This window comes from Rhinichthys klamathensis, unplaced genomic scaffold, assembly GCF_029890125.1.
Source record: "Rhinichthys klamathensis goyatoka isolate OS25496 unplaced genomic scaffold, OSU_Roscu_1.1 h1tg000223l_1, whole genome shotgun sequence".
NCBI classification, from domain to species: Eukaryota; Metazoa; Chordata; class Actinopteri; order Cypriniformes; family Leuciscidae; genus Rhinichthys; species Rhinichthys klamathensis.
In genome coordinates this window covers 2,498,551-2,525,782 of record NW_026606747.1, presented here as the reverse complement: position 1 = coordinate 2,525,782, position 27,232 = coordinate 2,498,551, and the positions used below count along the sequence as shown (strand labels likewise).

Here is a 27,232-nt window from a genome sequence, read left to right as displayed (position 1 = left end):
ATTCTTAAAGGGGGGCGGTCACACACTAAAAGCCAAGGGCCTACTTGAGGCTTGAGGAAGTTCCCATATGGTCTAGCGGTCAGGATTCCTGGTTTTCACCCAGGCGGCCCGGGTTCGACTCCCGGTATGGGGAGTTCGTGTTGTCTTTGCTTAACTTATGGAAACAGCCAGGACGTCACTCGGTGCCACTAGCACTTTTAGCCGGCAGGCGGAGCTTACGAAACCTGATAGGTTTAGGTTCTGTCCCCAAACGATGTGCCTTCGATAGCTCAGCTGGTAGAGCGGAGGACTGTAGGTGGCAAATTGGCAATCCTTAGGTCGCTGGTTCGACTCTGGCTCGAAGGAGGTCTTTTTCACAAGCAAACATTTCATTGGCCATGCTTCTCGACGAGGCCGTCAGCGCTTGAGTTGGTAGTCCAGCGTTTTGCAATCGCGACCGCCGCTGGAGGGCAAAAGCTCATTCCCTGACCGGGAATCGAACCCGGGCCGCGGCGGTGAGAGCGCCGAATCCTAACCACTAGACCACCAGGGAAGGTCTGCTGACTCTTTCCCGTCAAGCCTGGCTGTGTGCCTCTACCAGATTTTGCAGCAACTGCTCAAGCAAGACCACTAAGGCTTGAATTTTCCTCCAGGAGAGGAGACGTCTCTGACCCTGGATCACAGTTATTCCACTGAGAAACTGTCACTGGCTCTGTAGGAATATCCTAACAACACCACAACTTGCCATGAAAACAAAGCAACCGAGATCACCAACATGTGACGCCTCCAACTTGAAGCTTTTTATAGCAGGCTCCTCATCAGACCCCTTCCTGACGTTGGCTCCAGGCCTGTTATTGGCATGAGAAAAAGTAGATGTCATGACAGGCCTCTGCCCAGCCGGACACCAACAAGTCGCGTGCATAGTTTTTGTTATTATTATTATTGGATTAGTTGAATAATGTTTTAAATTGACAGTCCAACAATAGGCTGCTTTGTCAGTGGGATAACGGTTACCATACAATACCATGCGTCTTTTTTAGATGCATTGCATGGGTACTGTCACAAGGACCTTGCTTTAAGACAAGTTTATAGTGTCTATTATGCCAGCACAGGAATGGGAGGAAACTGAACCCCCTGGGCGAGGCAAATGCACTCAAGGGTGCCTGACTTGTGGGCCAGTGGCGCAATGGATAACGCGTCTGACTACGAATCAGAAGATTCCAGGTTCGACTCCTGGCTGGCTCGCTCTGCCTCTTTTGCTTCGCTGTCAGCCCATAGCCATTTTATTATTATTAGCCCATAGTTTTTGTTATTATTATCATTGGATTAGTTGAATAATGTTTTAAATTGACAGTCCAACAATAGGCTGCTTTGTCAGTGGGATAACGGTTACCATACAATACCATGCGTCTTTTCAGATGCATTGCATGGGTACTGTCACAAGGACCTTGCTTTAAGACAAGTTTATAGTGTCTATTATGCCAGCACAGGAATGGGAGGAAACTGAACCCCCTGGGCGAGGCAAATGCACTCAAGGGTACCTGACTGGTGGGCCAGTGGCGCAATGGATAACGCGTCTGACTACGAATCAGAAGATTCCAGGTTCGACTCCTGGCTGGCTCGCTCTGCCTCTTTTGCTTCGCTGTCAGCCCATAGCCATTTTATTATTATTAGCCCATAGTTTTTGTTATTATTATTATTGGATTAGTTGAATAATATTTTAAATTGACAGTCCAACAATAGGCTGCTTTGTCAGTGGGATAACGGTTACCATACAATACCATGCGTCTTTTCAGATGCATTGTATGGGTACTGTCACAAGGACCTTGCTTTGCGACCAGTTTATAGTGTCTATTATGCCAGCACAGGAATGGGAGGAAACTGAACCCCCTGGGCGAGGCAAATGCACTCAAGGGTGCCTGACTGGTGGGCCAGTGGCGCAATGGATAATTCGTCTGACTACGAATCAGAAGATTCCAGGTTCAACTCGTGGCTGGCTGGCTCGCTCTGCCTCTTTTGCTTCGCTGTCAGCCCATAGCCATTTTATTATTATTAGCCCATAGTTTTTGTTATTATTATTATTGGATTAGTTGAATAATATTTTAAATTGACAGTCCAACAATAGGCTGCTTTGTCAGTGGGATAACGGTTACCATACAATACCATGCATCTTTTCAGATGCATTGCATGGGTACTGTCACAAGGACCTTGCTTTGCGACCAGTGTCTATTATGCCAGCACAGGAATGGGAGGAAACTGAACCCCCTGGGCGAGGCAAATGAGAGCTCCCTCCGATGAGCCAGATGAAATTGAATTCAGTAAACTATCCCTTCGGATCATTCCCATATTCTTAAAGGGGGGCGGTCACACACTAAAAGCCAAGGGCCTACTTGAGGCTTGAGGAAGTTCCCATATGGTCTAGCGGTCAGGATTCCTGGTTTTCACCCAGGCGGCCCGTGTTCGACTCCCGGTATGGGAAGTTCGTGTTGTCTTTGCTTCACTTATGGAAACAGCCAGGACGTCTCTCTGTGCCACTAGCACTTTTAGCCGGCAGGCGGAGCTTACGAAACCCGATAGGTTTAGGTTCTGTCCCCAAACGATGTGCCTTCGATAGCTCAGCTGGTAGAGCGGAGGACTGTAGGTGGCAAATTGGCAATCCTTAGGTCGCTGGTTCGACTCTGGCTCGAAGGAGGTCTTTTTCACAAGCAAACATTTCATTGGCCATGCTTCTCGACGAGGCCGTCAGCGCTTGAGTTGGTAGTCCAGCGTTTTGCAATCGCGACCGCCGCTGGAGGGCAAAAGCTCATTCCCTGACCGGGAATCGAACCCGGGCCGCGGCGGTGAGAGCGCCGAATCCTAACCACTAGACCACGAGGGAAGGTCTGCTGACTCTTTCCCGTCAAGCCTGGCTGTGTGCCTCTACCAGATTTTGCAGCAACTGCTCAAGCAAGACCACTAAGGCTTGAATTTTCCTCCAGGAGAGGAGACGTCTCTGACCCTGGATCACAGTTATTCCACTGAGAAACTGTCACTGGCTCTGTAGGAATATCCTAACAACACCACAACTTGCCATGAAAACAAAGCAACCGAGATCACCAACATGTGACGCCTCCAACTTGAAGCTTTTTATAGCAGGCTCCTCATCAGACCCCTTCCTGACGTTGGCTCCAGGCCTGTTATTGGCATGAGAAAAAGTAGATGTCATGACAGGCCTCTGCCCAGCCGGACACCAACAAGTCGCGTGCATAGTTTTTGTTATTATTATTATTGGATTAGTTGAATAATGTTTTAAATTGACAGTCCAACAATAGGCTGCTTTGTCAGTGGGATAACGGTTACCATACAATACCATGCGTCTTTTCAGATGCATTGCATGGGTACTGTCACAAGGACCTTGCTTTAAGACAAGTTTATAGTGTCTATTATGCCAGCACAGGAATGGGAGGAAACTGAACCCCCTGGGCGAGGCAAATGCACTCAAGGGTGCCTGACTGGTGGGCCAGTGGCGCAATGGATAACGCGTCTGACTACGAATCAGAAGATTCCAGGTTCGACTCCTGGCTGGCTCGCTCTGCCTCTTTTGCTTCGCTGTCAGCCCATAGCCATTTTATTATTATTAGCCCATAGTTTTTGTTATTATTATCATTGGATTAGTTGAATAATGTTTTAAATTGACAGTCCAACAATAGGCTGCTTTGTCAGTGGGATAACGGTTACCATACAATACCATGCGTCTTTTCAGATGCATTGCATGGGTACTGTCACAAGGACCTTGCTTTAAGACAAGTTTATAGTGTCTATTATGCCAGCACAGGAATGGGAGGAAACTGAACCCCCTGGGCGAGGCAAATGCACTCAAGGGTGCCTGACTGGTGGGCCAGTGGCGCAATGGATAACGCGTCTGACTACGAATCAGAAGATTCCAGGTTCGACTCCTGGCTGGCTCGCTCTGCCTCTTTTGCTTCGCTGTCAGCCCATAGCCTTTTTATTATTATTAGCCCATAGTTTTTGTTATTATTATTATTGGATTAGTTGAATAATATTTTAAATTGACAGTCCAACAATAGGCTGCTTTGTCAGTGGGATAACGGTTACCATACAATACCATGCGTCTTTTCAGATGCATTGCATGGGTACTGTCACAAGGACCTTGCTTTGCGACCAGTTTATAGTGTCTATTATGCCAGCACAGGAATGGGAGGAAACTGAACCCCCTGGGCGAGGCAAATGCACTCAAGGGTGCCTGACTGGTGGGCCAGTGGCGCAATGGATAATTCGTCTGACTACGAATCAGAAGATTCCAGGTTCGACTCGTGGCTGGCTGGCTCGCTCTGCCTCTTTTGCTTCGCTGTCAGCCCATAGCCATTTTATTATTATTAGCCCATAGTTTTTGTTATTATTATTATTGGATTAGTTGAATAATATTTTAAATTGACAGTCCAACAATAGGCTGCTTTGTCAGTGGGATAACGGTTACCATACAATACCATGCATCTTTTCAGATGCATTGCATGGGTACTGTCACAAGGACCTTGCTTTGCGACCAGTTTATAGTGTCTATTATGCCAGCACAGGAATGGGAGGAAACTGAACCCCCTGGGCGAGGCAAATGAGAGCTCCCTCCGATGAGCCAGATGAAATTGAATTCAGTAAACTATCCCTTCGGATCATTCCCATATTCTTAAAGGGGGGCGGTCACACACTAAAAGCCAAGGGCCTACTTGAGGCTTGAGGAAGTTCCCATATGGTCTAGCGGTCAGGATTCCTGGTTTTCACCCAGGCGGCCCGGGTTCGACTCCCGGTATGGGGAGTTCGTGTTGTCTTTGCTTAACTTATGGAAACAGCCAGGACGTCACTCGGTGCCACTAGCACTTTTAGCCGGCAGGCGGAGCTTACGAAACCTGATAGGTTTAGGTTCTGTCCCGAAACGATGTGCCTTCGATAGCTCAGCTGGTAGAGCGGAGGACTGTAGGTGGCAAATTGGCAATCCTTAGGTCGCTGGTTCGACTCTGGCTCGAAGGAGGTCTTTTTCACAAGCAAACATTTCATTGGCCATGCTTCTCGACGAGGCCGTCAGCGCTTGAGTTGGTAGTCCAGCGTTTTGCAATCGCGACCGCCGCTGGAGGGCAAAAGCTCATTCCCTGACCGGGAATCGAACCCGGGCCGCGGCGGTGAGAGCGCCGAATCCTAACCACTAGACCACCAGGGAAGGTCTGCTGACTCTTTCCCGTCAAGCCTGGCTGTGTGCCTCTACCAGATTTTGCAGCAACTGCTCAAGCAAGACCACTAAGGCTTGAATTTTCCTCCAGGAGAGGAGACGTCTCTGACCCTGGATCACAGTTATTCCACTGAGAAACTGTCACTGGCTCTGTAGGAATATCCTAACAACACCACAACTTGCCATGAAAACAAAGCAACCGAGATCACCAACATGTGACGCCTCCAACTTGAAGCTTTTTATAGCAGGCTCCTCATCAGACCCCTTCCTGACGTTGGCTCCAGGCCTGTTATTGGCATGAGAAAAAGTAGATGTCATGACAGGCCTCTGCCCAGCCGGACACCAACAAGTCGCGTGCATAGTTTTTGTTATTATTATTATTGGATTAGTTGAATAATGTTTTAAATTGACAGTCCAACAATAGGCTGCTTTGTCAGTGGGATAACGGTTACCATACAATACCATGCGTCTTTTCAGATGCATTGCATGGGTACTGTCACAAGGACCTTGCTTTAAGACAAGTTTATAGTGTCTATTATGCCAGCACAGGAATGGGAGGAAACTGAACCCCCTGGGCGAGGCAAATGCACTCAAGGGTGCCTGACTGGTGGGCCAGTGGCGCAATGGATAACGCGTCTGACTACGAATCAGAAGATTCCAGGTTCGACTCCTGGCTGGCTCGCTCTGCCTCTTTTGCTTCGCTGTCAGCCCATAGCCATTTTATTATTATTAGCCCATAGTTTTTGTTATTATTATTATTGGATTAGTTGAATAATGTTTTAAATTGACAGTCCAACAATAGGCTGCTTTGTCAGTGGGATAACGGTTACCATACAATACCATGCGTCTTTTCAGATGCATTGCATGGGTACTGTCACAAGGACCTTGCTTTAAGACAAGTTTATAGTGTCTATTATGCCAGCACAGGAATGGGAGGAAACTGAACCCCCTGGGCGAGGCAAATGCACTCAAGGCTGCCTGACTGGTGGGCCAGTGGCGCAATGGATAACGCGTCTGACTACGAATCAGAAGATTCTAGGTTCGACTCCTGGCTGGCTCGCTCTGCCTCTTTTGCTTCGCTGTCAGCCCATAGCCATTTTATTATTATTAGCCCATAGTTTTTGTTATTATTATTATTGGATTAGTTGAATAATATTTTAAATTGACAGTCCAACAATAGGCTGCTTTGTCAGTGGGATAACGGTTACCATACAATACCATGCATCTTTTCAGATGCATTGCATGGGTACTGTCACAAGGACCTTGCTTTGCGACCAGTTTATAGTGTCTATTATGCCAGCACAGGAATGGGAGGAAACTGAACCCCCTGGGCGAGGCAAATGAGAGCTCCCTCCGATGAGCCAGATGAAATTGAATTCAGTAAACTATCCCTTCGGATCATTCCCATATTCTTAAAGGGGGGCGGTCACACACTAAAAGCCAAGGGCCTACTTGAGGCTTGAGGAAGTTCCCATATGGTCTAGTGGTCAGGATTCCTGGTTTTCACCCAGGCGGCCCGGGTTCGACTCCCGGTATGGGAAGTTCGTGTTGTCTTTGCTTCACTTATGGAAACAGCCAGGACGTCTCTCTGTGCCACTAGCACTTTTAGCCGGCAAGCGGAGCTTACGAAACCTGATAGGTTTAGGTTCTGATAGGTTACGATGTGCCTTCGATAGCTCAGCTGGTAGAGCGGAGGACTGTAGGTGGCAAATTGGCAATCTTTAAGTCGCTGGTTCGACTCTGGCTCGAAGGAGGTCTTTTTCACAAGCAAACATTTCATTGGCCATGCTTCTCGACGAGGCCGTCAGCGCTTGAGTTGGTAGTCCAGCGTTTTGCAATCGCGACCGCCGCTGGAGGGCAAAAGCTCATTCCCTGACCGGGAATCGAACCCGGGCCGCGGCGGTGAGAGCGCCGAATCCTAACCACTAGACCACCAGGGAAGGTCTGCTGACTCTTTCCCGTCAAGCCTGGCTGTGTGCCTCTACCAGATTTTGCAGCAACTGCTCAAGCAAGACCACTAAGGCTTGAATTTTCCTCCAGGAGAGGGGGAGACGTCTCTGACCCTGGATCACAGTTATTCCACTGAGAAACTGTCACTGGCTCTGTAGGAATATCCTAACAACACCACAACTTGCCATGAAAACAAAGCAACCGAGATCACCAACATGTGACGCCTCCAACTTGAAGCTTTTTATAGCAGGCTCCTCATCAGACCCCTTCCTGACGTTGGCTCCAGGCCTGTTATTGGCATGAGAAAAAGTAGATGTCATGACAGGCCTCTGCCCAGCCGGACACCAACAAGTCGCGTGCATAGTTTTTGTTATTATTATTATTGGATTAGTTGAATAATATTTTAAATTGACAGTCCAACAATAGGCTGCTTTGTCAGTGGGATAACGGTTACCATACAATACCATGCGTCTTTTCAGATGCATTGCATGGGTACTGTCACAAGGACCTTGCTTTGCGACCAGTTTATAGTGTCTATTATGCCAGCAAAGGAATGGGAGGAAACTGAACCCCCTGGGCGAGGCAAATGCACTCAAGGGTGCCTGACTGGTGGGCCAGTGGCGCAATGGATAATGCGTCTGACTACGAATCAGAAGATTCCAGGTTCGACTCGTGGCTGGCTGGCTCGCTCTGCCTCTTTTGCTTCGCTGTCAGCCCATAGCCATTTTATTATTATTAGCCCATAGTTTTTGTTATTATTATTATTGGATTAGTTGAATAATATTTTAAATTGACAGTCCAACAATAGGCTGCTTTGTCAGTGGGATAACGGTTACCATACAATACCATGCATCTTTTCAGATGCATTGCATGGGTACTGTCACAAGGACCTTGCTTTGCGACCAGTTTATAGTGTCTATTATGCCAGCACAGGAATGGGAGGAAACTGAACCCCCTGGGCGAGGCAAATGAGAGCTCCCTCCGATGAGCCAGATGAAATTGAATTCAGTAAACTATCCCTTCGGATCATTCCCATATTCTTAAAGGGGGGCGGTCACACACTAAAAGCCAAGGGCCTACTTGAGGCTTGAGGAAGTTCCCATATGGTCTAGCGGTCAGGATTCCTGGTTTTCACCCAGGCGGCCCGGGTTCGACTCCCGGTATGGGAAGTTCGTGTTGTCTTTGCTTAACTTATGGAAACAGCCAGGACGTCTCTCTGTGCCACTAGCACTTTTAGCCGGCAGAAACCTGATAGGTTTAGGTTCTGTCCCCAAACGATGTGCCTTCGATAGCTCAGCTGGTAGAGTGGAGGACTGTAGGTGGCAAATTGGCAATCCTTAGGTCGCTGGTTCGACTCTGGCTCGAAGGAGGTCTTTTTCACAAGCAAACATTTCATTGGCCATGCTTCTCGACGAGGCCGTCAGCGCTTGAGTTGGTAGTCCAGCGTTTTGCAATCGCGACCGCCGCTGGAGGGCAAAAGCTCATTCCCTGACCGGGAATCGAACCCGGGCCGCGGCGGTGAGAGCGCCGAATCCTAACCACTAGACCACCAGGGAAGGTCTGCTGACTCTTTCCCGTCAAGCCTGGCTGTGTGCCTCTACCAGATTTTGCAGCAACTGCTCAAGCAAGACCACTAAGGCTTGAATTTTCCTCCAGGAGAGGAGACGTCTCTGACCCTGGATCACAGTTATTCCACTGAGAAACTGTCACTGGCTCTGTAGGAATATCCTAACAACACCACAACTTGCCATGAAAACAAAGCAACCGAGATCACCAACATGTGACGCCTCCAACTTGAAGCTTTTTATAGCAGGCTCCTCATCAGACCCCTTCCTGACGTTGGCTCCAGGCCTGTTATTGGCATGAGAAAAAGTAGATGTCATGACAGGCCTCTGCCCAGCCGGACACCAACAAGTCGCGTGCATAGTTTTTGTTATTATTATTATTGGATTAGTTGAATAATATTTTAAATTGACAGTCCAACAATAGGCTGCTTTGTCAGTGGGATAACGGTTACCATACAATACCATGCGTCTTTTCAGATGCATTGCATGGGTACTGTCACAAGGACCTTGCTTTAAGACAAGTTTATAGTGTCTATTATGCCAGCACAGGAATGGGAGGAAACTGAACCCCCTGGGCGAGGCAAATGCACTCAAGGGTGCCTGACTGGTGGGCCAGTGGCGCAATGGATAACGCGTCTGACTACGAATCAGAAGATTCCAGGTTCGACTCCTGGCTGGCTCGCTCTGCCTCTTTTGCTTCGCTGTCAGCCCGTAGCCATTTTATTATTATTAGCCCATAGTTTTTGTTATTATTATTATTGGATTAGTTGAATAATATTTTAAATTGACAGTCCAACAATAGGCTGCTTTGTCAGTGGGATAACGGTTACCATACAATACCATGCATCTTTTCAGATGCATTGCATGGGTACTGTCACAAGGACCTTGCTTTGCGACCAGTTTATAGTGTCTATTATGCCAGCACAGGAATGGGAGGAAACTGAACCCCCTGGGCGAGGCAAATGAGAGCTCCCTCCGATGAGCCAGATGAAATTGAATTCAGTAAACTATCCCTTCGGATCATTCCCATATTCTTAAAGGGGGGCGGTCACACACTAAAAGCCAAGGGCCTACTTGAGGTTTGAGGAAGTTCCCATATGGTCTAGCGGTCAGGATTCCTGGTTTTCACCCAGGCGGCCCGGGTTCGACTCCCGGTATGGGAAGTTCGTGTTGTCTTTGCTTCACTTATGGAAACAGCCAGGACGTCTCTCTGTGCCACTAGCACTTTTAGCCGGCAAGCGGAGCTTACGAAACCTGATAGGTTTAGGTTCTGATAGGTTACGATGTGCCTTCGATAGCTCAGCTGGTAGAGCGGAGGACTGTAGGTGGCAAATTGGCAATCCTTAGGTCGCTGGTTCGACTCTGGCTCGAAGGAGGTCTTTTTCACAAGCAAACATTTCATTGGCCATGCTTCTCGACGAGGCCGTCAGCGCTTGAGTTGGTAGTCCAGCGTTTTGCAATCGCGACCGCCGCTGGAGGGCAAAAGCTCATTCCCTGACCGGGAATCGAACCCGGGCCACGGCGGTGAGAGCGCCGAATCCTAACCACTAGACCACCAGGGAAGGTCTGCTGACTCTTTCCCGTCAAGCCTGGCTGTGTGCCTCTACCAGATTTTGCAGCAACTGCTCAAGCAAGACCACTAAGGCTTGAATTTTCCTCCAGGAGAGGAGACGTCTCTGACCCTGGATCACAGTTATTCCACTGAGAAACTGTCACTGGCTCTGTAGGAATATCCTAACAACACCACAACTTGCCATGAAAACAAAGCAACCGAGATCACCAACATGTGACGCCTCCAACTTGAAGCTTTTTATAGCAGGCTCCTCATCAGACCCCTTCCTGACGTTGGCTCCAGGCCTGTTATTGGCATGAGAAAAAGTAGATGTCATGACAGGCCTCTGCCCAGCCGGACACCAACAAGTCGCGTGCATAGTTTTTGTTATTATTATTATTGGATTAGTTGAATAATATTTTAAATTGACAGTCCAACAATAGGCTGCTTTGTCAGTGGGATAACGGTTACCATACAATACCATGCGTCCTTTCAGATGCATTGCATGGGTACTGTCACAAGGACCTTGCTTTAAGACAAGTTTATAGTGTCTATTATGCCAGCACAGGAATGGGAGGAAACTGAACCCCCTGGGCGAGGCAAATGCACTCAAGGGTGCCTGACTGGTGGGCCAGTGGCGCAATGGATAACGCGTCTGACTACGAATCAGAAGATTCCAGGTTCGACTCCTGGCTGGCTCGCTCTGCCTCTTTTGCTTCGCTGTCAGCCCATAGCCATTTTATTATTATTAGCCCATAGTTTTTGTTATTATTATTATTGGATTAGTTGAATAATATTTTAAATTGACAGTCCAACAATAGGCTGCTTTGTCAGTGGGATAACGGTTACCATACAATACCATGCATCTTTTCAGATGCATTGCATGGGTACTGTCACAAGGACCTTGCTTTGCGACCAGTTTATAGTGTCTATTATGCCAGCACAGGAATGGGAGGAAACTGAACCCCCTGGGCGAGGCAAATGAGAGCTCCCTCCGATGAGCCAGATGAAATTGAATTCAGTAAACTATCCCTTCGGATCATTCCCATATTCTTAAAGGGGGGCGGTCACACACTAAAAGCCAAGGGCCTACTTGAGGTTTGAGGAAGTTCCCATATGGTCTAGCGGTCAGGATTCCTGGTTTTCACCCAGGCGGCCCGGGTTCGACTCCCGGTATGGGAAGTTCGTGTTGTCTTTGCTTCACTTATGGAAACAGCCAGGACGTCTCTCTGTGCCACTAGCACTTTTAGCCGGCAAGCGGAGCTTACGAAACCTGATAGGTTTAGGTTCTGATAGGTTACGATGTGCCTTCGATAGCTCAGCTGGTAGAGCGGAGGACTGTAGGTGGCAAATTGGCAATCCTTAGGTCGCTGGTTCGACTCTGGCTCGAAGGAGGTCTTTTTCACAAGCAAACATTTCATTGGCCATGCTTCTCGACGAGGCCGTCAGCGCTTGAGTTGGTAGTCCAGCGTTTTGCAATCGCGACCGCCGCTGGAGGGCAAAAGCTCATTCCCTGACCGGGAATCGAACCCGGGCCGCGGCGGTGAGAGCGCCGAATCCTAACCACTAGACCACCAGGGAAGGTCTGCTGACTCTTTCCCGTCAAGCCTGGCTGTGTGCCTCTACCAGATTTTGCAGCAACTGCTCAAGCAAGACCACTAAGGCTTGAATTTTCCTCCAGGAGAGGAGACGTCTCTGACCCTGGATCACAGTTATTCCACTGAGAAACTGTCACTGGCTCTGTAGGAATATCCTAACAACACCACAACTTGCCATGAAAACAAAGCAACCGAGATCACCAACATGTGACGCCTCCAACTTGAAGCTTTTTATAGCAGGCTCCTCATCAGACCCCTTCCTGACGTTGGCTCCAGGCCTGTTATTGGCATGAGAAAAAGTAGATGTCATGACAGGCCTCTGCCCAGCCGGACACCAACAAGTCGCGTGCATAGTTTTTGTTATTATTATTATTGGATTAGTTGAATAATATTTTAAATTGACAGTCCAACAATAGGCTGCTTTGTCAGTGGGATAACGGTTACCATACAATACCATGCGTCTTTTCAGATGCATTGCATGGGTACTGTCACAAGGACCTTGCTTTAAGACAAGTTTATAGTGTCTATTATGCCAGCACAGGAATGGGAGGAAACTGAACCCCCTGGGCGAGGCAAATGCACTCAAGGGTGCCTGACTGGTGGGCCAGTGGCGCAATGGAAAACGCGTCTGACTATGAAACAAAAGATTCCAGGTTCGACTCCTGGCTGGCTCACTTTGCCTCTTTTGCTTCGCTGTCAGCCCATAGCCATTTTATTATTATTAGCCCATAGTTTTTGTTATTATTATTATTGGATTAGTTGAATAATGTTTTAAATTGACAGTCCAACAATAGGCTGCTTTGTCAGTGGGATAACGGTTACCATACAATACCATGCGTCTTTTCAGATGCATTGCATGGGTACTGTCACAAGGACCTTGCTTTAAGACAAGTTTATAGTGTCTATTATGCCAGCACAGGAATGGGAGGAAACTGAACCCCCTGGGCGAGGCAAATGCACTCAAGGGTGCCTGACTGGTGGGCCAGTGGCGCAATGGATAACCCGTCTGACTACGAATCAGAAGATTCCAGGTTCGACTCCTGGCTGGCTCGCTCTGCCTCTTTTGCTTCGCTGTCAGCCCATAGCCATTTTATTATTATTAGCCCATAGTTTTTGTTATTATTATTATTGGATTAGTTGAATAATATTTTAAATTGACAGTCCAACAATAGGCTGCTTTGTCAGTGGGATAACGGTTACCATACAATACCATGCGTCTTTTCAGATGCATTGCATGGGTACTGTCACAAGGACCTTGCTTTGCGACCAGTTTATAGTGTCTATTATGCCAGCACAGGAATGGGAGGAAACTGAACCCCCTGGGCGAGGCAAATGCACTCAAGGGAGCCTGACTGGTGGGCCAGTGGCGCAATGGATAATGCGTCTGACTACGAATCAGAAGATTCCAGGTTTGGCTCGCTCTGCCTCTTTTGCTTCGCTGTCAGCCCATAGCCATTTTATTATTATTAGCCCATAGTTTTTGTTATTATTATTATTGGATTAGTTGAATAATATTTTAAATTGACAGTCCAACAATAGGCTGCTTTGTCAGTGGGATAACGGTTACCATACAATACCATGCATCTTTTCAGATGCATTGCATGGGTACTGTCACAAGGACCTTGCTTTGCGACCAGTTTATAGTGTCTATTATGCCAGCACAGGAATGGGAGGAAACTGAACCCCCTGGGCGAGGCAAATGAGAGCTCCCTCCGATGAGCCAGATGAAATTGAATTCAGTAAACTATCCCTTCGGATCATTCCCATATTCTTAAAGGGGGGCGGTCACACACTAAAAGCCAAGGGCCTACTTGAGGTTTGAGGAAGTTCCCATATGGTCTAGCGGTCAGGATTCCTGGTTTTCACCCAGGCGGCCCGGGTTCGACTCCCGGTATGGGAAGTTCGTGTTGTCTTTGCTTCACTTATGGAAACAGCCAGGACGTCTCTCTGTGCCACTAGCACTTTTAGCCGGCAAGCGGAGCTTACGAAACCTGATAGGTTTAGGTTCTGATAGGTTACGATGTGCCTTCGATAGCTCAGCTGGTAGAGCGGAGGACTGTAGGTGGCAAATTGGCAATCCTTAGGTCGCTGGTTCGACTCTGGCTTGAAGGAGGTCTTTTTCACAAGCAAACATTTCATTGGCCATGCTTCTCGACGAGGCCGTCAGCGCTTGAGTTGGTAGTCCAGCGTTTTGCAATCGCGACCGCCGCTGGAGGGCAAAAGCTCATTCCCTGACCGGGAATCGAACCCGGGCCGCGGCGGTGAGAGCGCCGAATCCTAACCACTAGACCACCAGGGAAGGTCTGCTGACTCTTTCCCGTCAAGCCTGGCTGTGTGCCTCTACCAGATTTTGCAGCAACTGCTCAAGCAAGACCACTAAGGCTTGAATTTTCCTCCAGGAGAGGAGACGTCTCTGACCCTGGATCACAGTTATTCCACTGAGAAACTGTCACTGGCTCTGTAGGAATATCCTAACAACACCACAACTTGCCATGAAAACAAAGCAACCGAGATCACCAACATGTGACGCCTCCAACTTGAAGCTTTTTATAGCAGGCTCCTCATCAGACCCCTTCCTGACGTTGGCTCCAGGCCTGTTATTGGCATGAGAAAAAGTAGATGTCATGACAGGCCTCTGCCCAGCCGGACACCAACAAGTCGCGTGCATAGTTTTTGTTATTATTATTATTGGATTAGTTGAATAATATTTTAAATTGACAGTCCAACAATAGGCTGCTTTGTCAGTGGGATAACGGTTACCATACAATACCATGCGTCTTTTCAGATGCATTGCATGGGTACTGTCACAAGGACCTTGCTTTAAGACAAGTTTATAGTGTCTATTATGCCAGCACAGGAATGGGAGGAAACTGAACCCCCTGGGCGAGGCAAATGCACTCAAGGGTGCCTGACTGGTGGGCCAGTGGCGCAATGGAAAACGCGTCTGACTATGAAACAAAAGATTCCAGGTTCGACTCCTGGCTGGCTCGCTCTGCCTCTTTTGCTTCGCTGTCAGCCCATAGCCATTTTATTATTATTAGCCCATAGTTTTTGTTATTATTATTATTGGATTAGTTGAATAATGTTTTAAATTGACAGTCCAACAATAGGCTGCTTTGTCAGTGGGATAACGGTTACCATACAATACCATGCGTCTTTTCAGATGCATTGCATGGGTACTGTCACAAGGACCTTGCTTTAAGACAAGTTTATAGTGTCTATTATGCCAGCACAGGAATGGGAGGAAACTGAACCCCCTGGGCGAGGCAAATGCACTCAAGGGTGCCTGACTGGTGGGCCAGTGGCGCAATGGATAACGCGTCTGACTACGAATCAGAAGATTCCAGGTTCGACTCCTGGCTGGCTCGCTCTGCCTCTTTTGCTTCGCTGTCAGCCCATAGCCATTTTATTATTATTAGCCCATAGTTTTTGTTATTATTATTATTGGATTAGTTGAATAATATTTTAAATTGACAGTCCAACAATAGGCTGCTTTGTCAGTGGGATAACGGTTACCATACAATACCATGCATCTTTTCAGATGCATTGCATGGGTACTGTCACAAGGACCTTGCTTTGCGACCAGTTTATAGTGTCTATTATGCCAGCACAGGAATGGGAGGAAACTGAACCCCCTGGGCGAGGCAAATGAGAGCTCCCTCCGATGAGCCAGATGAAATTGAATTCAGTAAACTATCCCTTCGGATCATTCCCATATTCTTAAAGGGGGGCGGTCACACACTAAAAGCCAAGGGCCTACTTGAGGTTTGAGGAAGTTCCCATATGGTCTAGCGGTCAGGATTCCTGGTTTTCACCCAGGCGGCCCGGGTTCGACTCCCGGTATGGGAAGTTCGTGTTGTCTTTGCTTCACTTATGGAAACAGCCAGGACGTCTCTCTGTGCCACTAGCACTTTTAGCCGGCAAGCGGAGCTTACGAAACCTGATAGGTTTAGGTTCTGATAGGTTACGATGTGCCTTCGATAGCTCAGCTGGTAGAGCGGAGGACTGTAGGTGGCAAATTGGCAATCCTTAGGTCGCTGGTTCGACTCTGGCTCGAAGGAGGTCTTTTTCACAAGCAAACATTTCATTGGCCATGCTTCTCGACGAGGCCGTCAGCGCTTGAGTTGGTAGTCCAGCGTTTTGCAATCGCGACCGCCGCTGGAGGGCAAAAGCTCATTCCCTGACCGGGAATCAAACCCGGGCCACGGCGGTGAGAGCGCCGAATCCTAACCACTAGACCACCAGGGAAGGTCTGCTGACTCTTTCCCGTCAAGCCTGGCTGTGTGCCTCTACCAGATTTTGCAGCAACTGCTCAAGCAAGACCACTAAGGCTTGAATTTTCCTCCAGGAGAGGAGACGTCTCTGACCCTGGATCACAGTTATTCCACTGAGAAACTGTCACTGGCTCTGTAGGAATATCCTAACAACACCACAACTTGCCATGAAAACAAAGCAACCGAGATCACCAACATGTGACGCCTCCAACTTGAAGCTTTTTATAGCAGGCTCCTCATCAGACCCCTTCCTGACGTTGGCTCCAGGCCTGTTATTGGCATGAGAAAAAGTAGATGTCATGACAGGCCTCTGCCCAGCCGGACACCAACAAGTCGCGTGCATAGTTTTTGTTATTATTATTATTGGATTAGTTGAATAATATTTTAAATTGACAGTCCAACAATAGGCTGCTTTGTCAGTGGGATAACGGTTACCATACAATACCATGCGTCCTTTCAGATGCATTGCATGGGTACTGTCACAAGGACCTTGCTTTAAGACAAGTTTATAGTGTCTATTATGCCAGCACAGGAATGGGAGGAAACTGAACCCCCTGGGCGAGGCAAATGCACTCAAGGGTGCCTGACTGGTGGGCCAGTGGCGCAATGGATAACGCGTCTGACTACGAATCAGAAGATTCCAGGTTCGACTCCTGGCTGGCTCGCTCTGCCTCTTTTGCTTCGCTGTCAGCCCATAGCCATTTTATTATTATTAGCCCATAGTTTTTGTTATTATTATTATTGGATTAGTTGAATAATATTTTAAATTGACAGTCCAACAATAGGCTGCTTTGTCAGTGGGATAACGGTTACCATACAATACCATGCATCTTTTCAGATGCATTGCATGGGTACTGTCACAAGGACCTTGCTTTGCGACCAGTTTATAGTGTCTATTATGCCAGCACAGGAATGGGAGGAAACTGAACCCCCTGGGCGAGGCAAATGAGAGCTCCCTCCGATGAGCCAGATGAAATTGAATTCAGTAAACTATCCCTTCGGATCATTCCCATATTCTTAAAGGGGGGCGGTCACACACTAAAAGCCAAGGGCCTACTTGAGGCTTGAGGAAGTTCCCATATGGTCTAGCGGTCAGGATTCCTGGTTTTCACCCAGGCGGCCCGGGTTCGACTCCCGGTATGGGAAGTTCGTGTTGTCTTTGCTTAACTTATGGAAACAGCCAGGACGTCTCTCTGTGCCACTAGCACTTTTAGCCGGCAGAAACCTGATAGGTTTAGGTTCTGTCCCCAAACGATGTGCCTTCGATAGCTCAGCTGGTAGAGTGGAGGACTGTAGGTGGCAAATTGGCAATCCTTAGGTCGCTGGTTCGACTCTGGCTCGAAGGAGGTCTTTTTCACAAGCAAACATTTCATTGGCCATGCTTCCCGACGAGGCCGTCAGCGCTTGAGTTGGTAGTCCAGCGTTTTGCAATCGCGACCGCCGCTGGAGGGCAAAAGCTCATTCCCTGACCGGGAATCGAACCCGGGCCGCGGCGGTGAGAGCGCCGAATCCTAACCACTAGACCACCAGGGAAGGTCTGCTGACTCTTTCCCGTCAAGCCTGGCTGTGTGCCTCTACCAGATTTTGCAGCAACTGCTCAAGCAAGACCACTAAGGCTTGAATTTTCCTCCAGGAGAGGAGACGTCTCTGACCCTGGATCACAGTTATTCCACTGAGAAACTGTCACTGGCTCTGTAGGAATATCCTAACAACACCACAACTTGCCATGAAAACAAAGCAACCGAGATCACCAACATGTGACGCCTCCAACTTGAAGCTTTTTATAGCAGGCTCCTCATCAGACCCCTTCCTGACGTTGGCTCCAGGCCTGTTATTGGCATGAGAAAAAGTAGATGTCATGACAGGCCTCTGCCCAGCCGGACACCAACAAGTCGCGTGCATAGTTTTTGTTATTATTATTATTGGATTAGTTGAATAATATTTTAAATTGACAGTCCAACAATAGGCTGCTTTGTCAGTGGGATAACGGTTACCATACAATACCATGCGTCTTTTCAGATGCATTGCATGGGTACTGTCACAAGGACCTTGCTTTGCGACCAGTTTATAGTGTCTATTATGCCAGCAAAGGAATGGGAGGAAACTGAACCCCCTGGGCGAGGCAAATGCACTCAAGGGTGCCTGACTGGTGGGCCAGTGGCGCAATGGATAATGCGTCTGACTACGAATCAGAAGATTCCAGGTTCGACTCGTGGCTGGCTGGCTCGCTCTGCCTCTTTTGCTTCGCTGTCAGCCCATAGCCATTTTATTATTATTAGCCCATAGTTTTTGTTATTATTATTATTGGATTAGTTGAATAATATTTTAAATTGACAGTCCAACAATAGGCTGCTTTGTCAGTGGGATAACGGTTACCATACAATACCATGCATCTTTTCAGATGCATTGCATGGGTACTGTCACAAGGACCTTGCTTTGCGACCAGTTTATAGTGTCTATTATGCCAGCACAGGAATGGGAGGAAACTGAACCCCCTGGGCGAGGCAAATGAGAGCTCCCTCCGATGAGCCAGATGAAATTGAATTCAGTAAACTATCCCTTCGGATCATTCCCATATTCTTAAAGGGGGGCGGTCACACACTAAAAGCCAAGGGCCTACTTGAGGCTTGAGGAAGTTCCCATATGGTCTAGCGGTCAGGATTCCTGGTTTTCACCCAGGCGGCCCGGGTTCGACTCCCGGTATGGGAAGTTCGTGTCGTCTTTGCTTAACTTATGGAAACAGCCAGGACGTCTCTCTGTGCCACTAGCACTTTTAGCCGGCAGAAACCTGATAGGTTTAGGTTCTGTCCCCAAACGATGTGCCTTCGATAGCTCAGCTGGTAGAGCGGAGGACTGTAGGTGGCAAATTGGCAATCCTTAGGTCGCTGGTTCGACTCTGGCTCGAAGGAGGTCTTTTTCACAAGCAAACATTTCATTGGCCATGCTTCTCGACGAGGCCGTCAGCGCTTGAGTTGGTAGTCCAGCGTTTTGCAATCGCGACCGCCGCTGGAGGGCAAAAGCTCATTCCCTGACCGGGAATCGAACCCAGGCCGTGGCGGTGAGAGCGCCGAATCCTAACCACTAGACCACCAGGGAAGGTCTGCTGACTCTTTCCCGTCAAGCCTGGCTGTGTGCCTCTACCAGATTTTGCAGCAACTGCTCAAGCAAGACCACTAAGGCTTGAATTTTCCTCCAGGAGAGGAGACGTCTCTGACCCTGGATCACAGTTATTCCACTGAGAAACTGTCACTGGCTCTGTAGGAATATCCTAACAACACCACAACTTGCCATGAAAACAAAGCAACCGAGATCACCAACATGTGACGCCTCCAACTTGAAGCTTTTTATAGCAGGCTCCTCATCAGACCCCTTCCTGACGTTGGCTCCAGGCCTGTTATTGGCATGAGAAAAAGTAGATGTCATGACAGGCCTCTGCCCAGCCGGACACCAACAAGTCGCGTGCATAGTTTTTGTTATTATTATTATTGGATTAGTTGAATAATATTTTAAATTGACAGTCCAACAATAGGCTGCTTTGTCAGTGGGATAACGGTTACCATACAATACCATGCATCTTTTCAGATGCATTGCATGGGTACTGTCACAAGGACCTTGCTTTGCGACCAGTTTATAGTGTCTATTATGCCAGCACAGGAATGGGAGGAAACTGAACCCCCTGGGCGAGGCAAATGCACTCAAGGGTGCCTGACTGGTGGGCCAGTGGCGCAATGGATAACGCGTCTGACTAGGAATCAGAAGATTCCAGGTTCGACTCCTGGCTGGCTCGCTCTGCCTCTTTTGCTTCGCTGTCAGCCCATAGCCATTTTATTATTATTAGCCCATAGTTTTTGTTATTATTATTATTGGATTAGTTGAATAATGTTTTAAATTGACAGTCCAACAATAGGCTGCTTTGTCAGTGGGATAACGGTTACCATACAATACCATGCGTCTTTTCAGATGCATTGCATGGGTACTGTCACAAGGACCTTGCTTTAAGACAAGTTTATAGTGTCTATTATGCCAGCACAGGAATGGGAGGAAACTGAACCCCCTGGGCGAGGCAAATGCACTCAAGGGTGCCTGACTGGTGGGCCAGTGGCGCAATGGATAACGCGTCTGACTACGAATCAGAAGATTCCAGGTTCGACTCCTGGCTGGCTCGCTCTGCCTCTTTTGCTTCGCTGTCAGCCCATAGCCATTTTATTATTATTAGCCCATAGTTTTTGTTATTATTATTATTGGATTAGTTGAATAATATTTTAAATTGACAGTCCAACAATAGGCTGCTTTGTCAGTGGGATAACGGTTACCATACAATACCATGCATCTTTTCAGATGCATTGCATGGGTACTGTCACAAGGACCTTGCTTTGCGACCAGTTTATAGTGTCTATTATGCCAGCACAGGAATGGGAGGAAACTGAACCCCCTGGGCGAGGCAAATGCACTCAAGGGAGCCTGACTGGTGGGCCAGTGGCGCAATGGATAATGCGTCTGACTACGAATCAGAAGATTCCAGGTTTGGCTCGCTCTGCCTCTTTTGCTTCGCTGTCAGCCCATAGCCATTTTATTATTATTAGCCCATAGTTTTTGTTATTATTATTATTGGATTAGTTGAATAATATTTTAAATTGACAGTCCAACAATAGGCTGCTTTGTCAGTGGGATAACGGTTACCATACAATACCATGCATCTTTTCAGATGCATTGCATGGGTACTGTCACAAGGACCTTGCTTTGCGACCAGTTTATAGTGTCTATTATGCCAGCACAGGAATGGGAGGAAACTGAACCCCCTGGGCGAGGCAAATGAGAGCTCCCTCCGATGAGCCAGATGAAATTGAATTCAGTAAACTATCCCTTCGGATCATTCCCATATTCTTAAAGGGGGGCGGTCACACACTAAAAGCCAAGGGCCTACTTGAGGTTTGAGGAAGTTCCCATATGGTCTAGCGGTCAGGATTCCTGGTTTTCACCCAGGCGGCCCGGGTTCGACTCCCGGTATGGGAAGTTCGTGTTGTCTTTGCTTCACTTATGGAAACAGCCAGGACGTCTCTCTGTGCCACTAGCACTTTTAGCCGGCAGGCGGAGCTTACGAAACCTGATAGGTTTAGGTTCTGATAGGTTACGGTGTGCCTTCGATAGCTCAACTGGTAGAGCGGAGGACTGTAGGTGGCAAATTGGCAATCCTTAGGTCGCTGGTTCGACTCTGGCTCGAAGGAGGTCTTTTTCACAAGCAAACATTTCATTGGCCATGCTTCTCGACGAGGCCGTCAGCGCTTGAGTTGGTAGTCCAGCGTTTTGCAATCGCGACCGCCGCTGGAGGGCAAAAGCTCATTCCCTGACCGGGAATCGAACCCGGGCCGCGGCGGTGAGAGCGCCGAATCCTAACCACTAGACCACCAGGGAAGGTCTGCTGACTCTTTCCCGTCAAGCCTGGCTGTGTGCCTCTACCAGATTTTGCAGCAACTGCTCAAGCAAGACCACTAAGGCTTGAATTTTCCTCCAGGAGAGGAGACGTCTCTGACCCTGGATCACAGTTATTCCACTGAGAAACTGTCACTGGCTCTGTAGGAATATCCTAACAACACCACAACTTGCCATGAAAACAAAGCAACCGAGATCACCAACATGTGACGCCTCCAACTTGAAGCTTTTTATAGCAGGCTCCTCATCAGACCCCTTCCTGACGTTGGCTCCAGGCCTGTTATTGGCATGAGAAAAAGTAGATGTCATGACAGGCCTCTGCCCAGCCGGACACCAACAAGTCGCGTGCATAGTTTTTGTTATTATTATTATTGGATTAGTTGAATAATATTTTAAATTGACAGTCCAACAATAGGCTGCTTTGTCAGTGGGATAACGGTTACCATACAATACCATGCGTCTTTTCAGATGCATTGCATGGGTACTGTCACAAGGACCTTGCTTTAAGACAAGTTTATAGTGTCTATTATGCCAGCACAGGAATGGGAGGAAACTGAACCCCCTGGGCGAGGCAAATGCACTCAAGGGTGCCTGACTGGTGGGCCAGTGGCGCAATGGAAAACGCGTCTGACTATGAAACAAAAGATTCCAGGTTCGACTCCTGGCTGGCTCGCTCTGCCTCTTTTGCTTCGCTGTCAGCCCATAGCCATTTTATTATTATTAGCCCATAGTTTTTGTTATTATTATTATTGGATTAGTTGAATAATGTTTTAAATTGACAGTCCAACAATAGGCTGCTTTGTCAGTGGGATAACGGTTACCATACAATACCATGCGTCTTTTCAGATGCATTGCATGGGTACTGTCACAAGGACCTTGCTTTAAGACAAGTTTATAGTGTCTATTATGCCAGCACAGGAATGGGAGGAAACTGAACCCCCTGGGCGAGGCAAATGCACTCAAGGGTGCCTGACTGGTGGGCCAGTGGCGCAATGGATAACCCGTCTGACTACGAATCAGAAGATTCCAGGTTCGACTCCTGGCTGGCTCGCTCTGCCTCTTTTGCTTCGCTGTCAGCCCATAGCCATTTTATTATTATTAGCCCATAGTTTTTGTTATTATTATTATTGGATTAGTTGAATAATATTTTAAATTGACAGTCCAACAATAGGCTGCTTTGTCAGTGGGATAACGGTTACCATACAATACCATGCATCTTTTCAGATGCATTGCATGGGTACTGTCACAAGGACCTTGCTTTGCGACCAGTTTATAGTGTCTATTATGCCAGCACAGGAATGGGAGGAAACTGAACCCCCTGGGCGAGGCAAATGCACTCAAGGGAGCCTGACTGGTGGGCCAGTGGCGCAATGGATAATGCGTCTGACTACGAATCAGAAGATTCCAGGTTTGGCTCGCTCTGCCTCTTTTGCTTCGCTGTCAGCCCATAGCCATTTTATTATTATTAGCCCATAGTTTTTGTTATTATTATTATTGGATTAGTTGAATAATATTTTAAATTGACAGTCCAACAATAGGCTGCTTTGTCAGTGGGATAACGGTTACCATACAATACCATGCATCTTTTCAGATGCATTGCATGGGTACTGTCACAAGGACCTTGCTTTGCGACCAGTTTATAGTGTCTATTATGCCAGCACAGGAATGGGAGGAAACTGAACCCCCTGGGCGAGGCAAATGAGAGCTCCCTCCGATGAGCCAGATGAAATTGAATTCAGTAAACTATCCCTTCGGATCATTCCCATATTCTTAAAGGGGGGCGGTCACACACTAAAAGCCAAGGGCCTACTTGAGGCTTGAGGAAGTTCCCATATGGTCTAGCGGTCAGGATTCCTGGTTTTCACCCAGGCGGCCCGGGTTCGACTCCCGGTATGGGAAGTTCGTGTTGTCTTTGCTTAACTTATGGAAACAGCCAGGACGTCTCTCTGTGCCACTAGCACTTTTAGCCGGCAGAAACCTGATAGGTTTAGGTTCTGTCCCCAAACGATGTGCCTTCGATAGCTCAGCTGGTAGAGTGGAGGACTGTAGGTGGCAAATTGGCAATCCTTAGGTCGCTGGTTTGACTCTGGCTCGAAGGAGGTCTTTTTCACAAGCAAACATTTCATTGGCCATGCTTCCCGACGAGGCCGTCAGCGCTTGAGTTGGTAGTCCAGCGTTTTGCAATCGCGACCGCCGCTGGAGGGCAAAAGCTCATTCCCTGACCGGGAATCGAACCCGGGCCGCGGCGGTGAGAGCGCCGAATCCTAACCACTAGACCACCAGGGAAGGTCTGCTGACTCTTTCCCGTCAAGCCTGGCTGTGTGCCTCTACCAGATTTTGCAGCAACTGCTCAAGCAAGACCACTAAGGCTTGAATTTTCCTCCAGGAGAGGAGACGTCTCTGACCCTGGATCACAGTTATTCCACTGAGAAACTGTCACTGGCTCTGTAGGAATATCCTAACAACACCACAACTTGCCATGAAAACAAAGCAACCGAGATCACCAACATGTGACGCCTCCAACTTGAAGCTTTTTATAGCAGGCTCCTCATCAGACCCCTTCCTGACGTTGGCTCCAGGCCTGTTATTGGCATGAGAAAAAGTAGATGTCATGACAGGCCTCTGCCCAGCCGGACACCAACAAGTCGCGTGCATAGTTTTTGTTATTATTATTATTGGATTAGTTGAATAATATTTTAAATTGACAGTCCAACAATAGGCTGCTTTGTCAGTGGGATAACGGTTACCATACAATACCATGCGTCTTTTCAGATGCATTGCATGGGTACTGTCACAAGGACCTTGCTTTGCGACCAGTTTATAGTGTCTATTATGCCAGCAAAGGAATGGGAGGAAACTGAACCCCCTGGGCGAGGCAAATGCACTCAAGGGTGCCTGACTGGTGGGCCAGTGGCGCAATGGATAATGCGTCTGACTACGAATCAGAAGATTCCAGGTTCGACTCGTGGCTGGCTGGCTCGCTCTGCCTCTTTTGCTTCGCTGTCAGCCCATAGCCATTTTATTATTATTAGCCCATAGTTTTTGTTATTATTATTATTGGATTAGTTGAATAATATTTTAAATTGACAGTCCAACAATAGGCTGCTTTGTCAGTGGGATAACGGTTACCATACAATACCATGCATCTTTTCAGATGCATTGCATGGGTACTGTCACAAGGACCTTGCTTTGCGACCAGTTTATAGTGTCTATTATGCCAGCACAGGAATGGGAGGAAACTGAACCCCCTGGGCGAGGCAAATGAGAGCTCCCTCCGATGAGCCAGATGAAATTGAATTCAGTAAACTATCCCTTCGGATCATTCCCATATTCTTAAAGGGGGGCGGTCACACACTAAAAGCCAAGGGCCTACTTGAGGCTTGAGGAAGTTCCCATATGGTCTAGCGGTCAGGATTCCTGGTTTTCACCCAGGCGGCCCGGGTTCGACTCCCGGTATGGGAAGTTCGTGTTGTCTTTGCTTAACTTATGGAAACAGCCAGGACGTCTCTCTGTGCCACTAGCACTTTTAGCCGGCAGAAACCTGATAGGTTTAGGTTCTGTCCCCAAACGATGTGCCTTCGATAGCTCAGCTGGTAGAGCGGAGGACTGTAGGTGGCAAATTGGCAATCCTTAGGTCGCTGGTTCGACTCTGGCTCGAAGGAGGTCTTTTTCACAAGCAAACATTTCATTGGCCATGCTTCTCGACGAGGCCGTCAGCGCTTGAGTTGGTAGTCCAGCGTTTTGCAATCGCGACCGCCGCTGGAGGGCAAAAGCTCATTCCCTGACCGGGAATCGAACCCAGGCCGTGGCGGTGAGAGCGCCGAATCCTAACCACTAGACCACCAGGGAAGGTCTGCTGACTCTTTCCCGTCAAGCCTGGCTGTGTGCCTCTACCAGATTTTGCAGCAACTGCTCAAGCAAGACCACTAAGGCTTGAATTTTCCTCCAGGAGAGGAGACGTCTCTGACCCTGGATCACAGTTATTCCACTGAGAAACTGTCACTGGCTCTGTAGGAATATCCTAACAACACCACAACTTGCCATGAAAACAAAGCAACCGAGATCACCAACATGTGACGCCTCCAACTTGAAGCTTTTTATAGCAGGCTCCTCATCAGACCCCTTCCTGACGTTGGCTCCAGGCCTGTTATTGGCATGAGAAAAAGTAGATGTCATGACAGGCCTCTGCCCAGCCGGACACCAACAAGTCGCGTGCATAGTTTTTGTTATTATTATTATTGGATTAGTTGAATAATATTTTAAATTGACAGTCCAACAATAGGCTGCTTTGTCAGTGGGATAACGGTTACCATACAATACCATGCATCTTTTCAGATGCATTGCATGGGTACTGTCACAAGGACCTTGCTTTGCGACCAGTTTATAGTGTCTATTATGCCAGCACAGGAATGGGAGGAAACTGAACCCCCTGGGCGAGGCAAATGCACTCAAGGGTGCCTGACTGGTGGGCCAGTGGCGCAATGGATAACGCGTCTGACTAGGAATCAGAAGATTCCAGGTTCGACTCCTGGCTGGCTCGCTCTGCCTCTTTTGCTTCGCTGTCAGCCCATAGCCATTTTATTATTATTAGCCCATAGTTTTTGTTATTATTATTATTGGATTAGTTGAATAATGTTTTAAATTGACAGTCCAACAATAGGCTGCTTTGTCAGTGGGATAACGGTTACCATACAATACCATGCGTCTTTTCAGATGCATTGCATGGGTACTGTCACAAGGACCTTGCTTTAAGACAAGTTTATAGTGTCTATTATGCCAGCACAGGAATGGGAGGAAACTGAACCCCCTGGGCGAGGCAAATGCACTCAAGGGTGCCTGACTGGTGGGCCAGTGGCGCAATGGATAACGCGTCTGACTACGAATCAGAAGATTCCAGGTTCGACTCCTGGCTGGCTCGCTCTGCCTCTTTTGCTTCGCTGTCAGCCCATAGCCATTTTATTATTATTAGCCCATAGTTTTTGTTATTATTATTATTGGATTAGTTGAATAATATTTTAAATTGACAGTCCAACAATAGGCTGCTTTGTCAGTGGGATAACGGTTACCATACAATACCATGCATCTTTTCAGATGCATTGCATGGGTACTGTCACAAGGACCTTGCTTTGCGACCAGTTTATAGTGTCTATTATGCCAGCACAGGAATGGGAGGAAACTGAACCCCCTGGGCGAGGCAAATGCACTCAAGGGAGCCTGACTGGTGGGCCAGTGGCGCAATGGATAATGCGTCTGACTACGAATCAGAAGATTCCAGGTTTGGCTCGCTCTGCCTCTTTTGCTTCGCTGTCAGCCCATAGCCATTTTATTATTATTAGCCCATAGTTTTTGTTATTATTATTATTGGATTAGTTGAATAATATTTTAAATTGACAGTCCAACAATAGGCTGCTTTGTCAGTGGGATAACGGTTACCATACAATACCATGCATCTTTTCAGATGCATTGCATGGGTACTGTCACAAGGACCTTGCTTTGCGACCAGTTTATAGTGTCTATTATGCCAGCACAGGAATGGGAGGAAACTGAACCCCCTGGGCGAGGCAAATGAGAGCTCCCTCCGATGAGCCAGATGAAATTGAATTCAGTAAACTATCCCTTCGGATCATTCCCATATTCTTAAAGGGGGGCGGTCACACACTAAAAGC

The 27,232-nt window shown here is 47.8% G+C and overlaps 44 non-coding genes across 44 annotated transcripts; 33 read left to right on the top strand and 11 right to left on the bottom strand.

Moving 5' to 3' along the window:
- Positions 1 to 61: 61 nt before the first annotated feature.
- On the top strand, positions 62 to 133 carry trnae-uuc (transfer RNA glutamic acid (anticodon UUC)). The gene has a single exon. It is a non-coding gene; the product is annotated as a tRNA-Glu (tRNA).
- Positions 134 to 258: 125 nt separating this feature from the next.
- Positions 259 to 345, top strand: trnay-gua (transfer RNA tyrosine (anticodon GUA)). The gene is given in 2 exon segments: positions 259 to 295; positions 310 to 345. It is a non-coding gene; the product is annotated as a tRNA-Tyr (tRNA).
- A 115-nt stretch (positions 346 to 460) lies between these two features.
- trnae-cuc (transfer RNA glutamic acid (anticodon CUC)) lies at positions 461 to 532 on the bottom strand. The gene has a single exon. It is a non-coding gene; the product is annotated as a tRNA-Glu (tRNA).
- Positions 533 to 1,151: 619 nt separating this feature from the next.
- On the top strand, positions 1,152 to 1,224 carry trnar-acg (transfer RNA arginine (anticodon ACG)). The gene has a single exon. It is a non-coding gene; the product is annotated as a tRNA-Arg (tRNA).
- A 305-nt stretch (positions 1,225 to 1,529) lies between these two features.
- On the top strand, positions 1,530 to 1,602 carry trnar-acg (transfer RNA arginine (anticodon ACG)). Its single transcript has one exon. It is a non-coding gene; the product is annotated as a tRNA-Arg (tRNA).
- Positions 1,603 to 2,583: 981 nt separating this feature from the next.
- trnay-gua (transfer RNA tyrosine (anticodon GUA)) lies at positions 2,584 to 2,670 on the top strand. Its single transcript is given in 2 exon segments — positions 2,584 to 2,620; positions 2,635 to 2,670. It is a non-coding gene; the product is annotated as a tRNA-Tyr (tRNA).
- Positions 2,671 to 3,475: 805 nt separating this feature from the next.
- Positions 3,476 to 3,548, top strand: trnar-acg (transfer RNA arginine (anticodon ACG)). Its single transcript has one exon. It is a non-coding gene; the product is annotated as a tRNA-Arg (tRNA).
- Positions 3,549 to 3,853: 305 nt separating this feature from the next.
- trnar-acg (transfer RNA arginine (anticodon ACG)) lies at positions 3,854 to 3,926 on the top strand. The gene has a single exon. It is a non-coding gene; the product is annotated as a tRNA-Arg (tRNA).
- Positions 3,927 to 4,717: 791 nt separating this feature from the next.
- Positions 4,718 to 4,789, top strand: trnae-uuc (transfer RNA glutamic acid (anticodon UUC)). Its single transcript has one exon. It is a non-coding gene; the product is annotated as a tRNA-Glu (tRNA).
- Positions 4,790 to 4,914: 125 nt separating this feature from the next.
- trnay-gua (transfer RNA tyrosine (anticodon GUA)) lies at positions 4,915 to 5,001 on the top strand. The gene is given in 2 exon segments: positions 4,915 to 4,951; positions 4,966 to 5,001. It is a non-coding gene; the product is annotated as a tRNA-Tyr (tRNA).
- Positions 5,002 to 5,116: 115 nt separating this feature from the next.
- On the bottom strand, positions 5,117 to 5,188 carry trnae-cuc (transfer RNA glutamic acid (anticodon CUC)). The gene has a single exon. It is a non-coding gene; the product is annotated as a tRNA-Glu (tRNA).
- A 618-nt stretch (positions 5,189 to 5,806) lies between these two features.
- Positions 5,807 to 5,879, top strand: trnar-acg (transfer RNA arginine (anticodon ACG)). The gene has a single exon. It is a non-coding gene; the product is annotated as a tRNA-Arg (tRNA).
- A 305-nt stretch (positions 5,880 to 6,184) lies between these two features.
- On the top strand, positions 6,185 to 6,257 carry trnar-acg (transfer RNA arginine (anticodon ACG)). Its single transcript has one exon. It is a non-coding gene; the product is annotated as a tRNA-Arg (tRNA).
- Positions 6,258 to 6,666: 409 nt separating this feature from the next.
- Positions 6,667 to 6,738, top strand: trnae-uuc (transfer RNA glutamic acid (anticodon UUC)). The gene has a single exon. It is a non-coding gene; the product is annotated as a tRNA-Glu (tRNA).
- Positions 6,739 to 7,065: 327 nt separating this feature from the next.
- trnae-cuc (transfer RNA glutamic acid (anticodon CUC)) lies at positions 7,066 to 7,137 on the bottom strand. The gene has a single exon. It is a non-coding gene; the product is annotated as a tRNA-Glu (tRNA).
- A 1,107-nt stretch (positions 7,138 to 8,244) lies between these two features.
- Positions 8,245 to 8,316, top strand: trnae-uuc (transfer RNA glutamic acid (anticodon UUC)). Its single transcript has one exon. It is a non-coding gene; the product is annotated as a tRNA-Glu (tRNA).
- Positions 8,317 to 8,631: 315 nt separating this feature from the next.
- trnae-cuc (transfer RNA glutamic acid (anticodon CUC)) lies at positions 8,632 to 8,703 on the bottom strand. The gene has a single exon. It is a non-coding gene; the product is annotated as a tRNA-Glu (tRNA).
- Positions 8,704 to 9,321: 618 nt separating this feature from the next.
- Positions 9,322 to 9,394, top strand: trnar-acg (transfer RNA arginine (anticodon ACG)). Its single transcript has one exon. It is a non-coding gene; the product is annotated as a tRNA-Arg (tRNA).
- A 409-nt stretch (positions 9,395 to 9,803) lies between these two features.
- trnae-uuc (transfer RNA glutamic acid (anticodon UUC)) lies at positions 9,804 to 9,875 on the top strand. The gene has a single exon. It is a non-coding gene; the product is annotated as a tRNA-Glu (tRNA).
- Positions 9,876 to 10,000: 125 nt separating this feature from the next.
- On the top strand, positions 10,001 to 10,087 carry trnay-gua (transfer RNA tyrosine (anticodon GUA)). Its single transcript is given in 2 exon segments — positions 10,001 to 10,037; positions 10,052 to 10,087. It is a non-coding gene; the product is annotated as a tRNA-Tyr (tRNA).
- A 115-nt stretch (positions 10,088 to 10,202) lies between these two features.
- Positions 10,203 to 10,274, bottom strand: trnae-cuc (transfer RNA glutamic acid (anticodon CUC)). Its single transcript has one exon. It is a non-coding gene; the product is annotated as a tRNA-Glu (tRNA).
- Positions 10,275 to 10,892: 618 nt separating this feature from the next.
- On the top strand, positions 10,893 to 10,965 carry trnar-acg (transfer RNA arginine (anticodon ACG)). The gene has a single exon. It is a non-coding gene; the product is annotated as a tRNA-Arg (tRNA).
- A 409-nt stretch (positions 10,966 to 11,374) lies between these two features.
- trnae-uuc (transfer RNA glutamic acid (anticodon UUC)) lies at positions 11,375 to 11,446 on the top strand. The gene has a single exon. It is a non-coding gene; the product is annotated as a tRNA-Glu (tRNA).
- Positions 11,447 to 11,571: 125 nt separating this feature from the next.
- Positions 11,572 to 11,658, top strand: trnay-gua (transfer RNA tyrosine (anticodon GUA)). Its single transcript is given in 2 exon segments — positions 11,572 to 11,608; positions 11,623 to 11,658. It is a non-coding gene; the product is annotated as a tRNA-Tyr (tRNA).
- Positions 11,659 to 11,773: 115 nt separating this feature from the next.
- trnae-cuc (transfer RNA glutamic acid (anticodon CUC)) lies at positions 11,774 to 11,845 on the bottom strand. The gene has a single exon. It is a non-coding gene; the product is annotated as a tRNA-Glu (tRNA).
- Positions 11,846 to 13,690: 1,845 nt separating this feature from the next.
- On the top strand, positions 13,691 to 13,762 carry trnae-uuc (transfer RNA glutamic acid (anticodon UUC)). The gene has a single exon. It is a non-coding gene; the product is annotated as a tRNA-Glu (tRNA).
- Positions 13,763 to 14,089: 327 nt separating this feature from the next.
- Positions 14,090 to 14,161, bottom strand: trnae-cuc (transfer RNA glutamic acid (anticodon CUC)). The gene has a single exon. It is a non-coding gene; the product is annotated as a tRNA-Glu (tRNA).
- Positions 14,162 to 15,157: 996 nt separating this feature from the next.
- Positions 15,158 to 15,230, top strand: trnar-acg (transfer RNA arginine (anticodon ACG)). The gene has a single exon. It is a non-coding gene; the product is annotated as a tRNA-Arg (tRNA).
- A 409-nt stretch (positions 15,231 to 15,639) lies between these two features.
- trnae-uuc (transfer RNA glutamic acid (anticodon UUC)) lies at positions 15,640 to 15,711 on the top strand. The gene has a single exon. It is a non-coding gene; the product is annotated as a tRNA-Glu (tRNA).
- A 125-nt stretch (positions 15,712 to 15,836) lies between these two features.
- On the top strand, positions 15,837 to 15,923 carry trnay-gua (transfer RNA tyrosine (anticodon GUA)). The gene is given in 2 exon segments: positions 15,837 to 15,873; positions 15,888 to 15,923. It is a non-coding gene; the product is annotated as a tRNA-Tyr (tRNA).
- A 115-nt stretch (positions 15,924 to 16,038) lies between these two features.
- trnae-cuc (transfer RNA glutamic acid (anticodon CUC)) lies at positions 16,039 to 16,110 on the bottom strand. Its single transcript has one exon. It is a non-coding gene; the product is annotated as a tRNA-Glu (tRNA).
- A 618-nt stretch (positions 16,111 to 16,728) lies between these two features.
- trnar-acg (transfer RNA arginine (anticodon ACG)) lies at positions 16,729 to 16,801 on the top strand. Its single transcript has one exon. It is a non-coding gene; the product is annotated as a tRNA-Arg (tRNA).
- A 409-nt stretch (positions 16,802 to 17,210) lies between these two features.
- Positions 17,211 to 17,282, top strand: trnae-uuc (transfer RNA glutamic acid (anticodon UUC)). Its single transcript has one exon. It is a non-coding gene; the product is annotated as a tRNA-Glu (tRNA).
- A 315-nt stretch (positions 17,283 to 17,597) lies between these two features.
- Positions 17,598 to 17,669, bottom strand: trnae-cuc (transfer RNA glutamic acid (anticodon CUC)). Its single transcript has one exon. It is a non-coding gene; the product is annotated as a tRNA-Glu (tRNA).
- Positions 17,670 to 18,773: 1,104 nt separating this feature from the next.
- trnae-uuc (transfer RNA glutamic acid (anticodon UUC)) lies at positions 18,774 to 18,845 on the top strand. The gene has a single exon. It is a non-coding gene; the product is annotated as a tRNA-Glu (tRNA).
- A 113-nt stretch (positions 18,846 to 18,958) lies between these two features.
- Positions 18,959 to 19,045, top strand: trnay-gua (transfer RNA tyrosine (anticodon GUA)). Its single transcript is given in 2 exon segments — positions 18,959 to 18,995; positions 19,010 to 19,045. It is a non-coding gene; the product is annotated as a tRNA-Tyr (tRNA).
- A 1,183-nt stretch (positions 19,046 to 20,228) lies between these two features.
- Positions 20,229 to 20,301, top strand: trnar-acg (transfer RNA arginine (anticodon ACG)). The gene has a single exon. It is a non-coding gene; the product is annotated as a tRNA-Arg (tRNA).
- A 776-nt stretch (positions 20,302 to 21,077) lies between these two features.
- On the top strand, positions 21,078 to 21,149 carry trnae-uuc (transfer RNA glutamic acid (anticodon UUC)). The gene has a single exon. It is a non-coding gene; the product is annotated as a tRNA-Glu (tRNA).
- Positions 21,150 to 21,476: 327 nt separating this feature from the next.
- On the bottom strand, positions 21,477 to 21,548 carry trnae-cuc (transfer RNA glutamic acid (anticodon CUC)). Its single transcript has one exon. It is a non-coding gene; the product is annotated as a tRNA-Glu (tRNA).
- Positions 21,549 to 23,393: 1,845 nt separating this feature from the next.
- Positions 23,394 to 23,465, top strand: trnae-uuc (transfer RNA glutamic acid (anticodon UUC)). Its single transcript has one exon. It is a non-coding gene; the product is annotated as a tRNA-Glu (tRNA).
- Positions 23,466 to 23,780: 315 nt separating this feature from the next.
- trnae-cuc (transfer RNA glutamic acid (anticodon CUC)) lies at positions 23,781 to 23,852 on the bottom strand. The gene has a single exon. It is a non-coding gene; the product is annotated as a tRNA-Glu (tRNA).
- A 1,104-nt stretch (positions 23,853 to 24,956) lies between these two features.
- Positions 24,957 to 25,028, top strand: trnae-uuc (transfer RNA glutamic acid (anticodon UUC)). Its single transcript has one exon. It is a non-coding gene; the product is annotated as a tRNA-Glu (tRNA).
- A 113-nt stretch (positions 25,029 to 25,141) lies between these two features.
- trnay-gua (transfer RNA tyrosine (anticodon GUA)) lies at positions 25,142 to 25,228 on the top strand. The gene is given in 2 exon segments: positions 25,142 to 25,178; positions 25,193 to 25,228. It is a non-coding gene; the product is annotated as a tRNA-Tyr (tRNA).
- A 1,183-nt stretch (positions 25,229 to 26,411) lies between these two features.
- Positions 26,412 to 26,484, top strand: trnar-acg (transfer RNA arginine (anticodon ACG)). The gene has a single exon. It is a non-coding gene; the product is annotated as a tRNA-Arg (tRNA).
- The last annotated feature ends 748 nt before the right edge of the window (positions 26,485 to 27,232 follow it).